Genomic DNA, 22087 nt, shown 5'->3' on the forward strand with positions numbered 1-22087 from the left:
GGACTTGAACCCATGTCCCTTGCATTGGCAGGCGGAATCTTAACCACTGTGCCACCAGGGAAGTCAACCACGCACAATTTTTTTTATCATATGTTACTGAGATTGAGCCCGAAGCTCCAAAGCCAAATATTATCTATTTCTTGTTTCTTAAACAGCTCATAGTCATGCTGGGCAGGCAGAAAAGCAGATGGAGGGTCATGGCTGGGGCAGCAGAGGCACACACAGGATGCTGAGGAAGCACAGCAGAGGGATACAGCTCTCTGGGGGCCCAGAGTCTCAAGAAACTTGAGGTCACCAGTGTTGGGAGCCCACATGGGTAAAATAGACAAGTGACTATACCAGTCAGTGTTCTTGGTTTCCAGCAACACGTACCAATGCTGGTTAACTTAAGCAGCAGTTATTGGAAAGCAGCTCCTTTAAACAATGGGAATTATAGAGGCAGGCTTGGCAAACTGGCAAAGCAGGGAGTTTGGAAGATAAGGTCAAGGCAAAGTCCCCTCACCATACTAGTTAGGGTAGGTAGCCACCACTGGCACCTTCCCAAATAAGACACTTGTCACCATGCCACTGGACTCTGCTCCACATCCTTGAAAACCTCTAACTGTTCCTACTTCATTGAAACTCTCACCAAGATTCAAAGTGCTCATTGTTGCTTGGCTAAGTTCAGTCAAATGCCCCAAATCCAGATGCCAAGAGGAATTTTGAAAATGCCTCATCCTCTTTGTTTTACTAGTGTTGCTCTTTTCCAAGCCTGCCTCCCACCTATTTGGGAATTCTCTCACATGCTAAGGATGCTTGATTCCTGGGAGGCCAACCTTTTCACCAGCATCCTCTTCCAGCCCAAGGCCTTGTCCTTCAGCTGTGGAGTATTAGGGCTCTCTGCACAGACAATAGGACACTTGTATGCACACTACTTCTTGAGAGATACCTTGTTTCTCTCCTGAACAAGCTTTTACCATTATCTCCAGGAGTTGAGGAGAAACATGTCCTCCATGATACATAGTCATATCCAGACATTTTGAACTTCTCAACTAAAATTCTAACAGGAATCTCTTAACTTGAGCTAATTCTACAAGGATCTGCAAAAGAGCCAGACTGTCACTCTTCCTTCCTCATGTTGCTGCTTTACTGCTGCGATTCACTTTTGCCCTCTGGACAGAGCCAAAGTAATGCAAAATTGTGAACCTACTGTATTAGTTTGCTGTGGTTGCTGTAACAAAGAACGACAAACTGAGTGGCATAAACAACAGAAATTTGTCTCACAGTTTTGAAGGCTAGAAGTCCAAGATCAAGGTGTCAGCAAGGGTGGGGTTCCTTCTGAGGACAGTGAAGAAGTTTCTTCCATGCCTCTCTTTAGTTTCTTGTGGTTTCATGACAGTCTTTGGTGTTCCTTGGCCTCACCCTTATCTCTGTCCTCATGTTCATAGAGCCTTCCCCCTGTGCATGTCTGTCTCCAAGATCCCCCCTTTTAAAGCACACTCATCATAATGGATTATGGGTGGACTCTGTTCCAGTATGACCTCATCTGAACTAATTATATCTGCAATAACCCTATTTCCAAATATGTTCTCATTCTGAGGTATAGGAGGTTAGGACTTCAACATAGGAATTTTGGGGGACACAATTCAACCCATAACTCCAGCCAACTAATCTACCAGTCAAATAAATAAGTTCTGTTTAGAAAAATCTAGCCAGGGCTTAGTAAAAAATATAGTTAATGAATAAGCCTGTTTTCCAGTCAGCAGGAATGGAAAGTTCTACACTGTGTAAAGCATGGCTAAATAAAAAATCCTCGAATAAGATCTAAGCGATTTATTGCACATGGACATGCTAAATTAAAGCCTGAAACAAAGCAGCTAAAGAGCAAGCAAGTGAATGCAAAGAATAAACCTGAATAGCTCTTGGGAGGGTCTGATCGATTGTCTAAACAGAACACTTTAGCTGAGTCTCAGACTATAGGTCTTCCACTCTTATCAGTGCCTGACTTCACTAATGCCTGTGCTATAAAGGGTGCATACATATATTTCCAATAGAATTAGAAAATTATAATTTAAAAACACTCCTATTATGTTAATCTCTTGTCAAATACCTTTAGTTTTCACCATTTTAAAACTAAGTTGCTCTGCTGATTTTCAAGACTCTTCGTTTTTTGGCCTCACCGAGCCTATCCAGCTTTATTTCGTACTTTTTCAACTGTGTTCTGCTCTGCCTGATTTCTTCAGCTTCTATTGTTTTTCATTTCCTGTTAGAATCTTTCCATACTCTTAAGGCCTCATTGAAGTACATGCAGCCTTTCTGCCTCCTGTCAAATTGTTGATGGACTTTTCCTTTGAAATCTAAATAGCATTCTAAACCTCCAAATGTCTCAACTGTGTTGTGAACTAAAATCTGCCACTTTGTCAGGTGCTCCAGTCATGACACCATAGAAAGTTTATAAGCTCTTCGGCTGAAAGGAGATGGCTTTATACTTACCCCTTGAATCTCCCTCAGTTTCAGCTTAGCATTGAACACAATCAACCATAAATGGGTTCTTAATTGAAAGTTATTTTTTGGTTAAAACTTTGACCTTTCCTCCCAAATACCATGGTTGGTGAAGCATGACTGGAGTAGCTACCATGGTGTCTTTGAGAAAACTCTATAGCATCGATATCTAGCAGACCATGCACTTCAATAATAATAATGCAATAATATGAGAAATGAAAGATTTAGAAATGAATAAATAAGCTAAGCATTATGGCATTGAAAAAAAGTAGAATAGAAAGAAATTTCCTTAGCTTGATTAACTTTGGCAAAAACCTATGGCAAATATTAAATGTAATAGAGAAATTATAATGTATTACATCTAAGGCTGGAGAAAAGATAAAGATCCTTATACCAGCACTTCTGTTTTCAGAGAACTGTAGGTCCTGGGCCATGTGAAATTGATATAAGTTCTTATGAAAAGAGATAAAACAGTTGTTATTTGCAGGTGATATACACTAATCTAAAACAATGCAACCACATCAACATACAAACTCTTTGAACTAGCAAAGGGATTCAGTAAGTTTAAGGATATAAAATTAAACTACAATGAGCAATCAATTTTTTCTATACTAGTACCAAATATAATATAATGAAAATTTAAATACCATTTATAATAGGAACAAAACCCATAAAGTATTTAGGAATTAACTTGTGCAAAAGTGCATACACTTTTAAACCAAGTACATTGAATATTATATAAGTAAATGAAAACATATTTATTTGGATATAATGTCTTAAATTCTCACAAAATTGATCTTTAAATTTAATGAATACCATTCAATTTTCCAGTTGGACATTAAAAAGAACTCAATAAACTAAAATTTAATTTGGAGAAGGAAGATCCAAGAATATCTAAGCTAACCTTTAAAGCATTGAATGCATGCTAGTCTTCCAGGAAGTAAAAATATCTTACAAAGCTATTACAATAAAAAGTATGGCATATGTTCAAGAACAGATATACAGACCAGTAAAATACAATGAAAAGCTGAGAAAGAGTCCCATGAATATACAGAACTCCATATACTACAATAATGTGGCACCGTAAATCCATGGGGGGATTGACAAATGGTTTAGTAAATGAGATTCAGAAAAGTGGCTCATCATATGGAGAAAATAAAACTGGATTTTTACTAATACCACAGCTAAAGGTGAACCTTAAAGGGATTAAAGACCAAACAGAAGTAGGAAAGCTATAAACTTAGGAGTAAAAAAAAATATTTGTGACACAGGGGTAAAGGAAATCTTTTAACATAAAATGTTTAATGAATACCCTAGGATAAAAAATGTTAAATTCAATGACATCCAAATTAAGGACTTATGTTCAGCAAAGAACACGATTGACAAAGTTAATAGATGGCAGAATGGGATAAGATAGTTGCAATGTTTAACACTGACAAGGGATTAATATCCATACTCAACAAGACAGCAACCACGAAAGAAAAATAGGCAAAGGATATAAGTAGACAATTTAACCAGAAAAATAAATCCAAAAGGCCATCAAACATATGGAAGTTTGCTCAGATTCATTAGTAATCAGATAAATGCAAGTTAAATTAATGAGATAATGCTTTACACACATTAGTTTGGCAAAAAATGGCAGGCTTGCCAAAGGCTTGGCTAGGATGAGAATGTGAAGACAGAGGAGTTCTTAAGAGCCTCTGGAGAGCAATCTGGCCATTAGCAAAATAAGAATATGCACAGATATAAGGAGATATGCACAGGGGTGTCTTCTGCAACATTGTTTGCAGTGAGGGAGAGTTGGAAGCAATGCAAGGACCCATCACTGAGTCAGTGTCCAGGTATGTCGTGAACATTCGTACTGTACAGATTAGATGCATGCGTAGCAACTAAACCATAGAGGCATAGTGATGAGTGGAAAAAAAAAGTGCAAGAAACTCAAGGAGGCATCTAACACAATACAATGCACATAAATTTAAAACACATGCATATAGAACAATAAAGCCCATTTTGAAAGGATAAAAAGAAGCAAAAAAGATAAAGAGTAAATACATTAGTATGCTTGCCTATGGGGAGGTGGCAGGAGTTGGGAAATGGGAATGGAGAATGGGGATAAAAGTGAATTATAAAAAAACTTGCCTTCCGGGAGAGGCAAGCTACTTAATTGGGTTTGGAGAGAGGATCATTTGATGTGATGCTCTCAGGCTGTCAATTAGGAAACAACAAGCGAGGTGTTTGGATGCGTCACCTCCCTGGGCTCATCATCTCCGAGGCTGGAAATAGAATCCAGAGCTTGGGAGCCTGCCTCCCACAGATGGGGTCAGAGGTGCTGGATGCTGGGCTTCTAATTGGACATGCTGTGTCAGAGATCAGAGAAGGGGCTTCCAAAGAAACGCACAGGATGTATGTTTAGCCTCTGTGACACATTTTAAAGAGAAAGCAAGAAGCAACAGTGACACTCTTGCATCCTGTGACTAAGCCCTGGGAGTTGGCTATTGGTGCTGTTATTTTACAGTTACATCTAGGTCAACCATCACTCAGACTGTGTTCCTAAATGCCCTTGGGCGTCAATGGAATGGACATATTTCCAAAAACACTCTGCAATGTCTTAAGGGCTTGCTGAGAACACAGATGCCTTCTTTCAGACAAATATTAAAAGTAAGTTCCTATTATAATCAACAATGCTGTATTTCATACTTGAAAGTTGCTAAGAGACTTGATCTTAAATGTTCTCACCACCAAAAAGAAATGATAATTATATGATGCGACAGAGGTGTTTGTTAATGTTATGGTGGTAATCATGGTGTGTAGATAAATGCATCAAATCAACACTTTGTATACCTTAAACTTATACAATGTTATATCTCAATTATATTACAATAAGAATTAAATAAATAATAAAAAATAAACACACATATGTACACACACATAAAGTAAGTTCCTGACTACTTATGACTTTCTCCTTGGCAAGGTGGAGCTCCCATGTCCTGCCCCCTCGTTCATATATGATTTTACCATCCTCATGTTGATAATAGAAATCCTCAGGTGAGGTAAGTGGCTCTGGAGGCTCACTCAGGTAGGGCATACTAAAAGTCTGATTTAACGGCCAGTTTGACTATGTCCCTCCAAGCCCCCAGACTCTCTTAACAAGTCATTGATGCCTTTAACCTACAGACCAGTGACCCAGACCTAACTGGAATTAGGTTTATCTCTCCAGTTGATAGGCTTTGGAGCTGGTTCTCCTGTCACTCACCTGGCATCCTCTCTGTCTTGGAGAAGCTCTGTGAAGCTTTCTGCCTTATTCTTCCTCTGTAATTTTGCTAGTTCTTCTCCTGGGGCTGGGAATATTGGTTCTTTTTTCCAGAGCATCTCTCAAGAGCTAGGAACACAAAACGAAGCACAGACAGATATAGAACTTTCTCTTAGGGAGCTTACAATCTAGTGAAGGAGTCATAGGAGTGACCGAGAAAAGTCCTATGACAGTAAGTGTGTTCAAGTATACCCAGGATGTGTTTTCATCGGGTATGGTAAGACAGCAGGCATGGAAAAGATTGTCTTGAAGGAAGGCTTTTTTCTCCCTCAGTTTTATTGAGATATTTCTGACATATAACAGTGTATAAGTTTAAGGTGTACAGCATAATGATTTGACTTATATCTACCACAAAATTATTACCATAATAAGTTGTTAATGTCCATCATCTCATATAGATACAAAGAAAAAAAACCCAGAAATTTTTTTTCATAAGTTTAGGAAGTTTATACTCACAGATCCCTAAAAACAGGAGACATCACATGCCATGTAGGGCCACGTGGTAAAGGACCAGCGTCAATCAGGAGGCAGAGAAGGGGAAAGGGCAGAGCATGACCCAGAACCTTTATTGGGGTTGGGGTGGGAAGGAATGGGGAGAGACAAGGTAGGTATTCTGAGTAAGTTTAGGGTTGAATAATTTGAAGAATTTTGGTGGGTTTTGGAGAGTAGGTCCCAAATTGTTTAGTACATGGCCATGGGGTGATTTAATGCAGATGGAATACTGATTTGGTGTATGAGAGTTGGATAAGGGAGACAGTAGGGTGTAGGCTCTGGATTGGTTGGTCTATTTCAAAGGCACGGTTGCAAGGCGAGTCATTTACTGTGTCTAGGTGTTAGCTATCCCTGAAAGGGGCAGTCTCTCCAGGACCAAGAATGTCAGAGCATCAATAATACAAAAATTAAGAAAATATAGTCAATACAATAGGAAAATGGATTCTTTGAGAGTCTGTGAAACAAGAACCTATTTTAACCTGGGGTTTCAGGGATGGCTTCTGTTAGGAAATGATGACTAAAGGGAAGGCTACACATTGAATGGAAGTTAATTAGAAGGGCTTAGAAGCTATGCTCCACATATAGGAAATGGTATGTGCAAAGGTCCTGGGGTGGCAGAAAGCCTTAAGTGATTGAGGAACAGAAAGGTAAGACTAGAGTGCAAGGAGGTGGAGCTTGGGAGGCAAGCTGGTGCAGGCTCCACAGGAAATGGTGAGCAATGTTAGGAATTGGGATGTTAATTTGAAAGCAGTGGCTAGCCATCGAAGGATATTCAATAGGGGATGGTCAAGAATCCATACCCATCTGCTTGGTTGGTCGCTCATACTTGACCTGGATATAAACAGAGCCCTCCTCTGTGTAAGTGGATCCTGTTGCTTTCCCTCTAGATACTAGAATCACCATCGGCGCTGGTACATTCCTGATTTGGAGTATCACTGACTTACCCCTACCTCACCCAGCAGATGGAACTTCCTTAGACAGATGGCTGACCAACCATGCCTGCATTTGCCCCCACCGGCTGTCTTTACGGTACAGCCTGAGCCAGTGTCGCAACTCCCTTTGCACAGCTCTGGTCTTCCTCTCTTAGTCCGTGTAGCTGCCGTCCCAGCAAACAGAGGGTCATTCTAGTGGGGCTACTTTAGTCAAATTTGCAAAATGTTGAATGACTTGATGGAAAGCGCTCCTCTGTCAGGAAGCACTGTCTCCTCCTGAGACACTCTAGCTAATGAATGAGAGAATGGTATGCAGAGGAGCACAGAGCTGAAATCAGACTGGGTTTTCCCATTAAAAATACACAAATAATAAATCAGCAAGGCTTGAATGCAATTAGATGCAAAACTTAATTTGGACCAATTAGGTACAAGGCCAATAGGTCCATGTGTCCAATCGTGAAGCTGAAGGAGCATAAGTCCTACAGCCCCCTTGAGATTCAGTTCTCATTAAGAGTCCTGTGTTTAAAGTACAGAAAGAACTTGATCTTCTGCATCTGGTTCACCTGCCATCCCAACCTGATTTGTCTTAACTTTTCTCTGGGAACTTCAGGATTATTTGCTTCGATCTAAACTTTGAAGAAAACGCATGAGTGGGTGAGAGTGGGAGGCACCCAGGCAGTGGAGGAGTGAACCCTGAAGTAGCCCGGGCTGGGGGTGGGGGGACAAGAGGGGCAGTTGACAGTCTCCCCTGTGCTGTAAGCACTGCAGAGCTTGGAAGCTGGATTCCAGACAGCCCGCTAACGGCAGCCCGTTCCAGGGCTCTTCCAAGTTAAATTTTGGGAAGCTTAAACACGAGTCATGCCATGGAGAGAACACAGGACTTGGAGACAGGAGACCCACGTTTGCATCTCTGTTCTGCCACATTCCACCTCTGTGACTTTAGACAAAACAACAGAGGTTTTCTCTCTCTTTATAGATTGAGAAGGGGTGGGGGTGGGTTCCACTCCAGTGGAGAGCTATCTTCGCTGGATGTGTGAAGAGTCTCTTTCTGCTGACCTTGCCCCCACCCTGGCTCCATCTGGAAGTCTCTAACCTCTTAGGCTACCCCAGACAATGAACTTCCTTTAGTTCAAGGCTCTGGCTGGCGGCAGTAAACGTTCTCATTAAAATGCAAATTAATTCTCTATGCAGCTGCCCAAGTTGTTTTCCTTGTGTTGTCATTTATTCCCTTTCTCTCCTTAGAAGGCTTGACAATAATGAAGCCCAAGCCCTTTCACCTGGCATTCCAAGGCGGGCGGGGTCCTCTATCAAGGTGCTGGACTTGCTCTACACAGCATCCCATGCAGTTTGGGGGCATGGTTAGAAGGCAGACAGCTCCTCCCCTCAGTAAATGCCTGAGTTTGGGAACATTGCTGGATTTATTCGCCTTTATGTTTCTTCTCTGTAAAGTGAGAATAAGGATACCTATCTCACGAGATTATTACAAGGATTAAGTATTATAATTTACTTTTTAAAAACTTCCTGTGGTTGGAACAGGAAAACATTTAATAAATGTTAGCTTTCGTCGTGACAAGCCAGATTCTATTTTTTCCTACAGACCTGTTTTCTCCCCACTCTGTATCTTGTTCATATTTCTTTCTTCAAATCCCGGTTCAAATGCTAACATATACATGAAGCCTTTCTTGAATTTTGGGAGAATTAATAACTCCTATTCCTTCATGGCCCTTTCCTTGTGACTCTCTTGAGAATGTATTTTTTTTTTTTCTCTAACAATGATTTGTGTGCCTTTGTCACCCACCTCCATGCACCCACCCTCACTCCCACCCACTAGGCTGTGAGCTATAAGAGGGCAGGGAACACAGCTCATTCCTTCCTGAATAATTCAATCAGTTCAATAAACATCTGATGAATGAGCAAATGACTGAATGAATGCATGAGTGGAAGGTTACTCAAATGACACTTTCTGTCATTAGCACAGATTGGCTGAATCAGGGAGCAGGGCTTCAGGGAATTCAAGTGTCGATGTGGTTGGTGCTCATGGGAGGCTAAGGTCTGAGGTTGGCAATGCAGCCAAGAAGGGCCAGGCCTGTGTGGGGCCAAGGAAGGGAAAGGGCCCCCCAACAGGTACTACTTCACTTTTTTTTTTAAAAAAATATGCTCTACAGCCTTGGTTTGTGTTGATGGTGACAAGTAATCACAAGAGAGATGATGGCAAGCGCTGCATGATGAAAATCTGACCTGTCTTGCTGGATTTTGCAACCCTGAGTAATGGTGACTCTTGAAGGAGAGAATTGCTTCTATCAAAGATCAATGGTGTGTAGTGGGAGGCTGAGGGAAAACACATTCACCATGTAGCCCTTTGTGAGATCCAATTATATAAAACTGGGTTCCAGCAATCCCCAATTAGATTTAAATTTGTTCCACTTATTTCAAAGATGATCACCAGATTCTCGAGCAAATTTATTTCATTTAAATCATCACATTTGGGGGTGGGAGAAAATAGTGAGACTGTGAGGGTGAAAACTGTAATCTCAATTCTGATAGGGGATTGAGAGTTCCTATCACTGTTTGGCATAATTGCCAGGTGCCAGCTCTCCTTTATAGTTAGCCCCAGGGCAGCAAACAGAAGACAGTAGTAGAGGAAGTTTTTTGAGAATCTTTAGAAAGCTTTTCCATTTCCATGGCTTCTGGGAAATTGCCATCAGTGACACCACCAATGGGATGCTCTTGACATTTTAGCTCTTTTACTCTCTATGTTCTTTTCATGCTCCATTCCAGTAGTTTTTGTCAAGTTCCCAGCATTCACTTTAATTAAACCTGGCAGGCTCACCCAAGTCTCCAGAAACTCAACAAAAGTCCTCCCTCTCCAGTTTTCTGACCTTGAACTCACTGATTTCTCCAGGTTCTACTTACCACCGTATCCCCTCTTTCAGAGTCTGCTCCTTTAACTTCTAACTCAGACCCTTCCTCTTGTCCAGTTCCCTGGTGTTCATCATTGATGTAGGATGATTTTTTTTTTAGCTCCAATCTAGCCTTATGCTGAACTGCTACCTTCACATGCTTCTATATTTCCAGATTCTGGGACCTGGGGCAAGCAGGGTCAGACCTGGTGTTTGGCCCAGGGTCCCAGGAAGCCCAGTCCCCAACCCTAATCCCCTGATGGCCTAGGAAATGGGGTCAGTCTACATCTTTTCTTTTTCTCCCTTAAGCATGGAGTTTATTATAGAAGAAAAAAGTACTAAGATCTCATTATGTACCAGACACTTTGCATTTATTATGGCTTGCCACTTAACTCTCCCAGAGTCCTTATAAGGTTAGGAAACATTATGTGGTAAAGCCAGAAATACAACCCAGATAGTCTGATCCCAGGTCACTTGTGTCCGTTCATGACACTCTCTGAGCCTCACTGTCCTCATCAACAAAATAGTGATGACATTAGTTTGAATTGCATAATATTGTCTGTATTCAACTATTTTTATCTAAAAATGACAATTTCAGAGAGTGCAATATATAATATTGCCCACCTTACAGGTTAGTTGTAAAGATACAGTAATTGTCAAGTGTGTGGCACATAGTAAACTTAATAAACATTAGCTATTCTCACCATACCCTTCATTTTTCTACTTTATATTTTTGTGTGTGTTTCTGTGGCTTTCTGCTCCCTTTATCACAGTTATAGCAGTATCCCTAGCATTTGGGATATAGTAGGAATTCAATAAATAGTTATTGAATTGAATTTGATTTAATTGAATTTGTAAAGAAAAAAAACAAAACAAAACTTGTGCTGTATTCTATGAATTCCAGAGTAGATGTCATTTGCAACCAGTACCTGTATCCATTATGTTCTGAGTCATCCATATTGGTGTATGGTATGTACGTTACCTTTCCTCATCCAAGAATTCCTGAAAAATGGCTATCTCACTGTTGCATCGTGGCTACTTGATAAAAACTATGAGATCATAATTTCCAGACCCAAAGAGTACGCTATTCTGAGGGTACAGAAAATCTTGGCTTCTGGCAATCCCTTTCTTATTTTTAAAATAGACTCATTCTTTTACTGGGTTTATTATCTTTGGGTTTGGGAGACACAGCTAATCCCTGGAACACGTGGTGTCTTCTGGAGAAGCACAGGTGTGGGGAAAGAGGCTGTGGACGCAGACATGATTCTGATGTGGACTTCAGAATAGCCACATACCCTGTGGGTCACATGCAGAGTATGGGACCAGCCTGCTGTTTAGACAGTTGAAGAAAGCTCTGTGTAAAGATCCAGACTGCTTGGGAGGTTGAGGTGAAGCAAATGCTTCTATTTTCCTGGCAGCTTCAAACCATCTTAGACAAGTTTAAAGTTTCCCTGCTATCTGAATCTTCTCCAACTCTCCTATGCAGAACTAATTGTGGTCTCTCTCCACCCACAGCTCCTTGCGTATACATTTACCCCAGCCTATTACATTTATTTATGTATAGATGTTTTCCCTCAAAGCTATTTTCCCCACTAGGACTCCACGTGGGCAGCCCCAGAGTCTTATTCACCTAATGCAATGCTTGGCAGCAAGAAAATATCTAATAAATGTTTGCTAATAGTAATAGTACTATGTTTATTAAATGCTTATTGTTCTGGTTGAATTTGCACAAGACCCTATGAGGTGCCTAATATTATGATTTCTGTTTTATGGAGGAGGAAGCAGAGGCACAAAGACAATAGCCTGATCAGGCCTCCACAGCTGGTAAGTGGCAGAAGGCAGGGTTCAAGCCCGGGCAGTCTGACGCCAGAACTTGCCCATTAACTGCCTCTCCCTCCTTTTAAACAGATGAATGATTCTTGACGTTCAGCTAAGATGAAGAGTAATGCAGCACAGTTCAGAAGGAAGGAATTCACTGTGGTAGGAGAAAAACAGGATTTTATGTCCTCGGCTTTTGATTGCTGCTGTTAAAAGTCCCCCAAATCCTATTTCAGTTGATGGATACTAGTGAGACAAACACAGGCAATTTAGAGATTTCGGAGTTGAGGTCAGGAAGTAAAAGCCCAAAAGGGACTCTGAAGGCTCTCGTTCGCTCAGCACACTCTAATTGGCTCAGCTACCAAGATGGCTGGCAGGGAGTCCTCGGGAGGGCAGTCATTTCGGGGTTTGCGTGCGGAACCCCATCCCTGGTTCTCTGAAACGCAGCTGCTGCGTTGACTGCATCATCAGCATCCTGCGGTTCCCGCATCAGGAAAAGGCACCAAAGTGTCATGACATTTCAGCCTCGTTCCCGAGTCTCATTAGGAGCGAGCCAGGGGATGAATGATATGAATGGCCGCGCCTCTGTGAAAGCGTAATGTGAAAATTGCTTCCACTGTGCCCCTTCGTGCTGGGCTGCGCGGAGATACTGGTGACTAAACCGGGAACCTGGCCTTGAGCTGAGGCGGCGCTTGAAAAGAAGCGTTCGCTTTCATTCATAGCTGCCTCTCAGCCCCAGCAAACCGTGACTCACGTCTTATTCCCTATCACCGTGTGTGTTTTGACTTTAAATTCATCCGTCTGACGCCACGCGGGGCTGAAGTCAAGGCAGCCTGTGCCAGAAGCAGTCAGTCTCCCAGAAGAAACTCCACCTCCGCCGGCCGGAGAGCCGGACTTGCTTCCAGCATTTACGCAAACACTTGCGTTTCTTCTCTTCGTTCTAATTGAGGCGAGGTTGCAAATGACTTGCCTTGCAGCAGCGTCCAAAAATCAATTCTCATCACATTGGTATAAAGGAAATGATTTTTTGACCTGGTTACCGTTTTAAAATTCAGGTACCGCAAGCTCGGTTTCAGTGAATTCCCAGGGATTGGAAAGTGAATAATAATCACCTCCAATAATCAGGCAGCCCAATGGCAGAGTGCCTCAAACTTTCCAGAGCATTTCTGCAGCTATTATGTAACTGGATTCTTGCAGCAACCGTCTGAGGCCCTCAGCCGAGGTCATAGCACCCTCATTTGACAAATGAAGCAGCCGAGGCCCAGAGAGGTTGAGTGATTTGCCTGAGGGCACACAGCTAGACAGAAGCTTTTAACTGTTGCCTGTTGAATTTGTTCTGAGACAAGTTTTACTGTGGAACAGAAACATTTTTTCAAAATATATATAAGGTATACAATTTATTGTTTTAACATATGCACACACCCATGAAACCATCACTATACTCAAGATATTGAACGTATCCATTACTCCCAAAGCTTTTCTTATACCTTATTGTTATCCCTCCTCTTTTCCATTCTTTCCCTTCTCTGTTCTAGGTAAACACTGTTCTGCTTTTGGTGACCTTAGATTAGTTTGCATTTTCTAGAATTTTATGTAAATGGAATAATACCATATGAACTCTGATTTTGTTTAGTCTTTTTCACTCAGTGGGATTATTTTGAGACTTGTCCATGTTATTGCATGTATCAACCATTTATTCCTTTTCGTTGCTAAGTAGTATTCCATTGTGTGTCTATATCACACTTTGTTTATCCATGAGCCTGTTGATGGGTGTTTAGATTGTTTGCATTTGGGGTCTATTACAAATAAAGATGCCCTGAACGTCTGTGTACAAGTCACTGCATTGACATGTTTCTTGGGAAAATATCTGAGTGAAACAGTTGGATCACACGGAATGTTTAACTCTTTAGGAAACTGCCAAACTGTTTTCCAAAGTAGTTGTACCAATTTACATCCCTACCAGTAGTGTGTGAGAATTCCAGCTGCTCCACCTCATTCATCACACTTGGTATTGTCTGTCTTTTAAATGTGAAACATTTTTTTTTAATTAAAAATTTTTGTTGGTCATTGAATATAACATTCTTGGAGATGGGAAGGGGAGGAGGCTGATGTGACTATACAACCAATAGTTCTGGACCAAAATGAGGAGTAAACCTCACTCAAAGTTAAACTACAGTGTAACACAAAATTGCCAAAAAAAAAAAATTGTCGGTTGAAGAATTCTTTTTGTTATCTATAAGCATTATCAATACTATTATTTTCTTAGTATATGCTTTCTATATTTAAGAGAAAATATAGAAAAATTTGTTCTATAATTACTTTTTTTGTTAAGCTTAATATAAGGAGGTTTGTATCACTGCTTCAATTTGAAAAATTTATCACCCACCTAAGTAGGAGGCAATGCAAAGCATAAATTCAATAAAAATATAAAGTTGTTAATAAATGTCTTAGATCCTGCAACCTATAGAGAGCTCTGAACCTAAGATCAAAAAGGAAGATTTTCAAGTGTTAGAAAGTGTTAAAAACAGACTAGCCCCCAACCGAAATTTTCTTCTTTGTATAACCAAGAAAATTGTGCAAGGAATACATTTTGGACTATGATATACAGTAATACTTGATGCTATGCCTATACCTGGCATAAAATCACTTTATGAAATCACATAAAATCTAAAATCCATAGTGCTGTGTATTTGCTTTCTATACTTTGGGAAACATAGATGCATCTGATTGGCTCCTTTGAGAACAGGAGTCCCAGGAAAAAGCAAGACAAGATCCTCACTGCCAGCTCGTCTCATCGTTCTTCTCTGGTTAAGACAATGACTGCAAGGCTATAGATATTCAAGTTATAATAAAGTCCCAAACCAGTTGATTTCAATATTTGTATCAGTCAGGACAGGGTAGGTTATATGTGGTAACAAAGAACACCCCCTAAACCAATAAAACAACTTTATTTCTTGCTCACATTACATGCCCATAAAAGGTTTGGAAGGCAAAGCTGAACATTGGTGGCTGTCATTCAGGGACCAAGATATGTGAGCAGCCACCATCTCAAACCTTGCCTATTGCTATAGTGAGGGCAATTGAACTCTGTGACATGTCCGCTCTAGCTCATGGGCTACTATTTGCACAGGGTAGCACCCAATCATTAGAGTCCAAGAAGTCCAAGCATATGATAGAATTCTGAGCAATTCTCTCATATGCTCAGAAGAAGGGAGAATCAGAAATATTTAGTGAATAGTACTAAGAGCTACAATTTAAAAAATTAAGTTTGCATATTCACTTGAGCATCTGTATACAGCTCTGGAGCTGCCTGATAAAAAACATATTATAATAGACATATAAATATTTGTATTCCCTTTCATGGATTCAATGGGCCTCAAGTTAAAAATCTATGCTCTAATAAATGAAGTAACTGCAAACTCTTTTTAAGAACCAAAATAGTAGAGAAGAAGGGTAGACCATTTTCTGAGCAAGGAGAGTGATGTGAATGGAAACAAGTCTGAAGAGATGAAGTATATCTTCTGGTAGAAAGGTTTATACAACTGAAACAGAAAACCCAAGGATGTGGGACTAGAGAGGTTTGGGAGATCATTAAGAAAAAAAAATCAGTGAAAGACCTGAAACTATGGAAAGTTAACCTGGTTGGTATCTGTTGAGCAGGGAAGACTCATAATGGAAAAATGTTGAAAATTAATTTGCTACTGTATTTTTAAGAATTGAGCCCCATGGTTTGTACTTATTAGGCAATTAATATAAGTTGAGTGTTTAATTTTTTTAAATCAAATACCCCAGTCATTCAGTCAACAGGATTTCCTGAGTGCTGACTCAGATTAGAAGTAGAAAGTATTTTCCTTAAGATGTCAAAACCTAATTTCTTGGAGGAAAAGGACATGTGTAGAAGGACATTAGTGATAAACACTGGACATGTGGGGGCAAGATTCTCAGAAAAACCAAATGTAAGAGGATGTGAAAATGGATGGATGAATAAGACAGGAGCAACTTGGGAAGACTTGATAGGGGTTGGGGAAGGAGGGGGCAAGGGAGTGGAGAGGGAGAAAGTTCAGGAATGAGCTGAGGAGATAATGATTCTGTGGTTGAAACCAAGGGTCAGAGATGATAGTTAATCATGTGAGGCCATTGAAAAGGAGGTAAGAGATTGGGAGAGAATGTGATTGGCTTGGGTCTTGATATGTTTATTTGTAGATGTTATTATTTTTAAGGTTGGTTTGGATGTCTTTCGGGTATAGGGCGAGAGAAAAAAATCCTTGGCTTCATGTTCTCAAAGAGACTATAGTCAACCGGGAAGAGAGTAATCTAAGAATTTCCCAAATGAATGCTGCATTATAGCTGTAATAAGTACTAACCAGGAGAGATATGTGGTCCATGAGAGAATGTTTTGCTAAAAGGTGATGCTGATGTTGCCAATCAGGGACCACGCTTTGAGAACCACTGCTCTAACATGTACTTTACAACAGCGCACTTACAGTTCAAACAGCTTCAGTGTCAAAGTAGTGAGATGATTCCACTTGTGCACTAATTTCTGGACCTAAAAAAATCCAAGAAAAAAATTGACTGTGATGTGGAATACAGACATGATGGCTGGGTTTGAGGGAGGAGGTTTTAGGTTTTAGGAGGATATTTTCAGCTCTCTACCTCATATTATGTATGCAAGTGTCCTACCTCCAGAACTGATATATTCATTTTATCAAAATAGCACTCTGAAATCCATACAAAGGCTAAGTGAACCGTGAAGGTCATCCAGTAAGTCAGTGGGAGCCCCAGACACAAACTGCTAAACTTAACCTTAAATATGCTAAACTTTGACTTTAAAGATTCTCCTACATCTTTCTGGGCTTCTTATTAAAAGGAGGGGTAGGAGTATGTAGTTGGGTTGTTTCCAAACAGAAAAGATCCTTATTAAAATATTTGCATGTAAATACCAAGAATGTTGATTCACAAAACAATTATGCCAGGAGAATTTGAAAGATTGAGACATTCAGTGTTGTTTTAGGCAAAGTAATTAACTTCTAGTGCACAAACTTCGTTCTCCCAAAACCCATTGAAGCAGCAGATGCTCAAACATGCATGGTATTAGGTTAAGAGAATGGTACTTTCTCTCTCTCCAAGCACCACACGGTTCCAGAATCCAAACGCAATGGAGAAGAAAGTCTAAATTTATTTGGTTTAAGTGGTTCTCACTGAGGGTTTATGAGAAAGATCATATTTTAGTACCTAGCAGATAAATGCAAAAATAATTTCACAGCCAATCTTCATTTCACAAAGAAAAGAGACACAGGGTCCAAGGGTTTAGAAGAGGCTTTAAATGTTATCTAGTCCATATAGGGCCACCAGTAAAGTGGTATCTTGATTAGAAAGCAAAAAAAATTACAAAAACTAAACACATACTGGCAAAATAAGTAGTTTATTTTTCTTTATGTGTAATCTAAAATTTTAACTCAAATATCAGGAAAATGTTTTACAAAATAAGGGAAAGAGTAGAAAAACACAGAGTATCCTATAATGAAAACATTTTTGTTGCAAGATTTTTTTTTTTTTTTTAATATTTATTTATTTATTTGTTGGCTGTGTTGGATCTTTGTTGCTGCATGCAGGCTTTCTCTAGCTGCAGTGAGCAGGGGTTACTCTTTGTTGTGGTGCATGGGCTCCTCATTGCCGTGGCTTCTCTTGTTGCACAGCACAGCTCTAGGCGCATGGGCCTCAGTCGTTGTGGCACATGGGCTCTATAGTTGTAGCTCACAGGCTCTAAAGCGCAGGCTCAATAGTTGTGGCGCACGGACTTAGTTGCTCCAAGGCATGTGGGATCTTCCTGGAGCAGGGATTGAACCCATGTCCTCTGCATTGGTAGGCAGATTCTTAACCACTGCGCCACCTAGGAAGCCCTGTTGCAAGATTTTTAAACATAATTTGCTAGTAGTGCCTGAAGCTCAAACAAATAAAGGCAGTTCATTTGCATACAGACACTTTGAGAGGATTAAAAAATTCCAAAATGGAGTGTGTGAAGCTTTGACAGTAAGCATGAAAAAATGTTAACTCAATTTAACAGAACATATTTTTTGCCAGCCATTGTCCAAGGCCTCCTAGAACCAAATGAATTTTGTCTCAGAAAACTAGGTAGTTGCAGTATTAAGTATACTCAGTTTCTGATTTATATGTTCTTTGACAGGCTCTGTTTTTGCAAAGGAAGTGGAAAGACGTTTTACTCTTCTTTGATAGTGAGTTTTTGTTTTTGTTTTGGTGCATTGGGTGTTCATTGCTGAGCGTGGGCTTTCTCTAGTTGCAGTGAGTGGGGGCTACTCTTCATTGCAGTGCGCGGGCTTCTCATTGTGGTGGCTTCTCCTGCTGCTGAGCACGGGCTCTAGGCATGTGCCCTGGCTTCAGTAGTTGCAGCATGTGGGCTCAGGATTTGTGGCTCACGGGCTTAGTTGCTCCGTGGCATGTGGGATCTTCCCGTGAGATCTTCCCATGTCCCCTGCATTGGCAGGCAGATTCCCAACCACTGTGCCACCAGGGAAGTCCCAATAGTGAGTTTTTTAAAAAAGTTATCTTTCCTCAGGAAGGAACATTTATTAATAAATTGTACTATAATTAAAAGAAAGAATTTTAAGTAAATTTTGGAAGCGATGCATCAGGGAGGTAAAAAGTTAACAAGGAGTATAAAGAAGGAAAATAAAAAGAAGGGAAGAGAGGAAAAAAACAGGCAAGGAATGAGCAATGAAAAGTATTCCAGGCCTTTGAGGGGCTTGGGGAAGACAGTGCGGACCACCCCTATCCCCTGGCAAGTGCTGGAGGACCTCAGGTCACATATGCTGCAGGCTGGATCCTCCATGGAAGTCTTGTCTTCCAAGGGAGAGAAGGATGAGGGAGGAAGTTAGAGTCAGGGAAGAAGGAAGAGAAAGAGGAGAAAGAAGACGTATTGGCCTTCTGGATCTTAATTGCTTTCATATAAATTGAAACAAAATGAGAAGTGTAATGGAGTGGAAGAGAGAGTTTTCAAATTGAAGGATTACTAAGGTACAAGATTGCATGTACAAGTGATAGGAAAATTCAAATCTGGTCTAAATGAAATATGAAATTGAATAACAAAGAACAAAATGACTAAGATTTTAAGATTTAAGAAAATCTGATCATAAAAAGAAATTAGTCCATTCTAATTACCTAGATTTAAGTTGTGAATGATTAGCTGGATCTTAACAGCACCAGGGTGAGGATGCAAACTAATTTAGTAAAAACCATTATCATACACAGTACATAATTATTTTGAAAATGTCTAAGATATAGAGCTTTGCTTCTTGGAGGCAATGATAATTGGCAATTTAGACCTAACAGAAAATTAAAATTGTGTGAGGAATGTTTCAAATGATCTTACCTCAAGCTTAGCGATAAAAAGATTTATAGGTTGTCTTTAATATATTATACATGCTCTAAAGATTTCGCAGCAACATGAAGCTTGCTTTCTCTATGTATATTGCATTTTAACTTCTTCTCCAAATAGATTTCTATTAGAGAAAATAGTTCCCTTTAGAACAAATAACTACTGCCAAAAAAATTAATGACTTCTAGAGATATATTAAATATAACTCATTGAAAAATCCATAAAACACAGGCCACTGGATAGAATTTGCTAAATTCAATAACTGCTTTCTTATTTGGAAGACATTATAATATGCCCCATAGCATCAAGGAAGTGATCTAATGTTGACTCTTGTTTTCCATTTTTGCTGCCCCAGATAGACGTCTGGGTGTGTGCCACCTGAGCAGTGACCAGGAAAAACAACTGGGACAACCCCTGAGGATTTTTGTCAAAGTGACCATATTCTAGACTTGGGTCTTTAATGACTGGATCCAGGCCATAGTCCTTTCTGTATTCCTATCACCCAGCAGAGTGCCTAAATCATAGGCTTTATTATGGAAATACTTTTGGAAAGAACTGGGCTCAAACTTTACCTCTACCAATTATGAGTGAATTAACAGTGGCCAATTTAGTTATTTCTGAGTTTCGGTTTCTTCATCTGCAAAATGGAGACAAAAATAACTATCTATTATAGTTGACATGAGGGTTAAATTAGGTTGCTGAAGCTCCAAGTACAGTGCCTGGAACATAATGGAACTCAGTGAATGGTGGGTGTTTATCATAGCATTAGATAGTAGGCAGGAATTCAGTTACTCACATACAGCTCATTGCCCCCCCACACCATCAGCTGATGGAGCCGGTCCATCCGAATGACTGTCTCCTGACATCTCACTTCTACTTGGAGTTTTTGAATGAGATTTTACATGGATTTTGGATGATTAAAGACATTCTCAGGAAAGAAGCTAACTATGGGGCCTTCGAAGAACTGTAGTTGCACACATATGCACTAGTCTGATCATGAGTGACTTTCTTGAGGGTTGTTGAGACCTCTGCTGAACCAACTCAACCTCCTAAGAGTAACCTTCTGGAATTTTCTGAGGCTTTGTTAATACTGGTTAGTTCAATTGGCCACACAGAACTACGGGGAAGCAAATTAGGTGAAATTCAGAGTGGCTTATCTTTGTCAAGATTTAAGAAAATGTTGTCATGTATGTAAAGCTGACAAAGATATCTGCAAATGAACTGATTTCATTGAGGTGGTGCTTGAGAAATGAGATTTGTTAACTCAGGCCTCTTCAACCTAGCACTTAACTCTGCTCTAAAAACCCATTATGAGGCATAAATAGATTAGACAAACTGGCCATAGGACTCCAGTCTAAGCCTAAATGAGTTCCATGTCAATCCACAAACTATGGTCTACCAGTCATTAGGAATCAGATATCTTCACCAGGAGATCAAAGAGAGAGAATCAAGGGCTACTTTTCCCAAGATTATTTTTTTTCCCTAAGGTTTCAAACTATTTCTCTTTCCTTGAGGAGTTCAATGGTACTGTGGTTTACCAAACATAGTTAGAAATCATTAAGCAAAACCTGATAATGAGTAATCTTATCTCAGGCTTCTTTTCTCAGGACCCCCTCCTCTCTCTGCAAGTTTCTATATTGAACAGTGCTCCGGTTTCTGCTGGCTGACATCTTTCTTAGTGCTTTCCAATTTATATCAAATCAAAATAATCTGCTTGTCTCTCATCCCCACTAGACCAAAGGATCCTCAAAAGAGAAAAAAGGTGTATATGTATATATATATACACATATATATGTACATATATACATATATATATGTTGTTAGTCTTTGTATCTGGCACTTAGTAGGCATTATAGCTTAATGAATGGATAAGTCAGTGGCTGATTATTCATTTAACAGACAAAGGGATCTCTTATACAGCAAAATTCTTTTGCATACTTAAAGTATATTTCAAAATATTTAGTTTTTATAAAAATCATATCTTTAATAATATAAAGTCAAAAATTTAGACATATAAATTATTAAAATATATAATCAGGTTACCTGGTAAATCACAGCAATGATTATGAACTACAAGTCTGAGAGGTTGGAAGTTAAGTATTATTCCCTGAATTGGTCACATTTATGGAATGTATTCAATTTGATTCAGCTGGAGAAGGAAAATATTTGTGGTATAACTTCCTTTCAGTTACAAATGAATTACAATTACATACTTGTCACTCTTTTCTCAAACAGTGAATATATTTTTTTCTTATTGGAAGTATTTTCAACTTCTGAACTTCTCTTTTTGAGATCAGATGTTGTACAAGATGCCAACAGATTCATATAGAATTATCAATTACTGGGCCTGAGACCTTAGAAATACCCACTTCAAAATTATATTGAAACTCTAAAGCAAAATTCCAACTCATTAGAGCCTTAAAATTGACTCGCATAAAAAGGAGAAAACTTCTTACTCAAATAAATATGGTTTTAAAAACAGTGCTGCTTGTGGCTATGATATGAAATATGACTTCTTACTGATAATGTGTCTTCTGTTCCTCTTGGAGCATACTGAGGAATGGTAATGTAATTTCTTTGTGGCCATTGAAGGGAAAATAAAAAAAGTCCTTGTCTGTAAAACTTTCTTATAACGACGATGCCAACAACAGCAATAGCAACAGGAAACCCTTCTCACAAGCTATTAGAACACAGATGAGATTGTCTTGCAATTAGCCATGTCTGTCTGACGGATTTTTCTTTCTAAGGTAAATTGTGCAAA

At 39.7% G+C, this 22087-nt stretch overlaps 1 protein-coding gene across 1 annotated transcript in view; it reads left to right on the top strand.

The window, feature by feature from the left end:
- Nucleotides 1-22087, top strand: part of SCG2 (secretogranin II) — a 74607-nt gene that overhangs the window by 46816 nt on the left and 5704 nt on the right. The window lies entirely within an intron of this gene.

Source organism: Hippopotamus amphibius, chromosome 8, assembly GCF_030028045.1.
Source record: "Hippopotamus amphibius kiboko isolate mHipAmp2 chromosome 8, mHipAmp2.hap2, whole genome shotgun sequence".
Lineage (NCBI taxonomy): Eukaryota > Metazoa > Chordata > Mammalia > Artiodactyla > Hippopotamidae > Hippopotamus > Hippopotamus amphibius.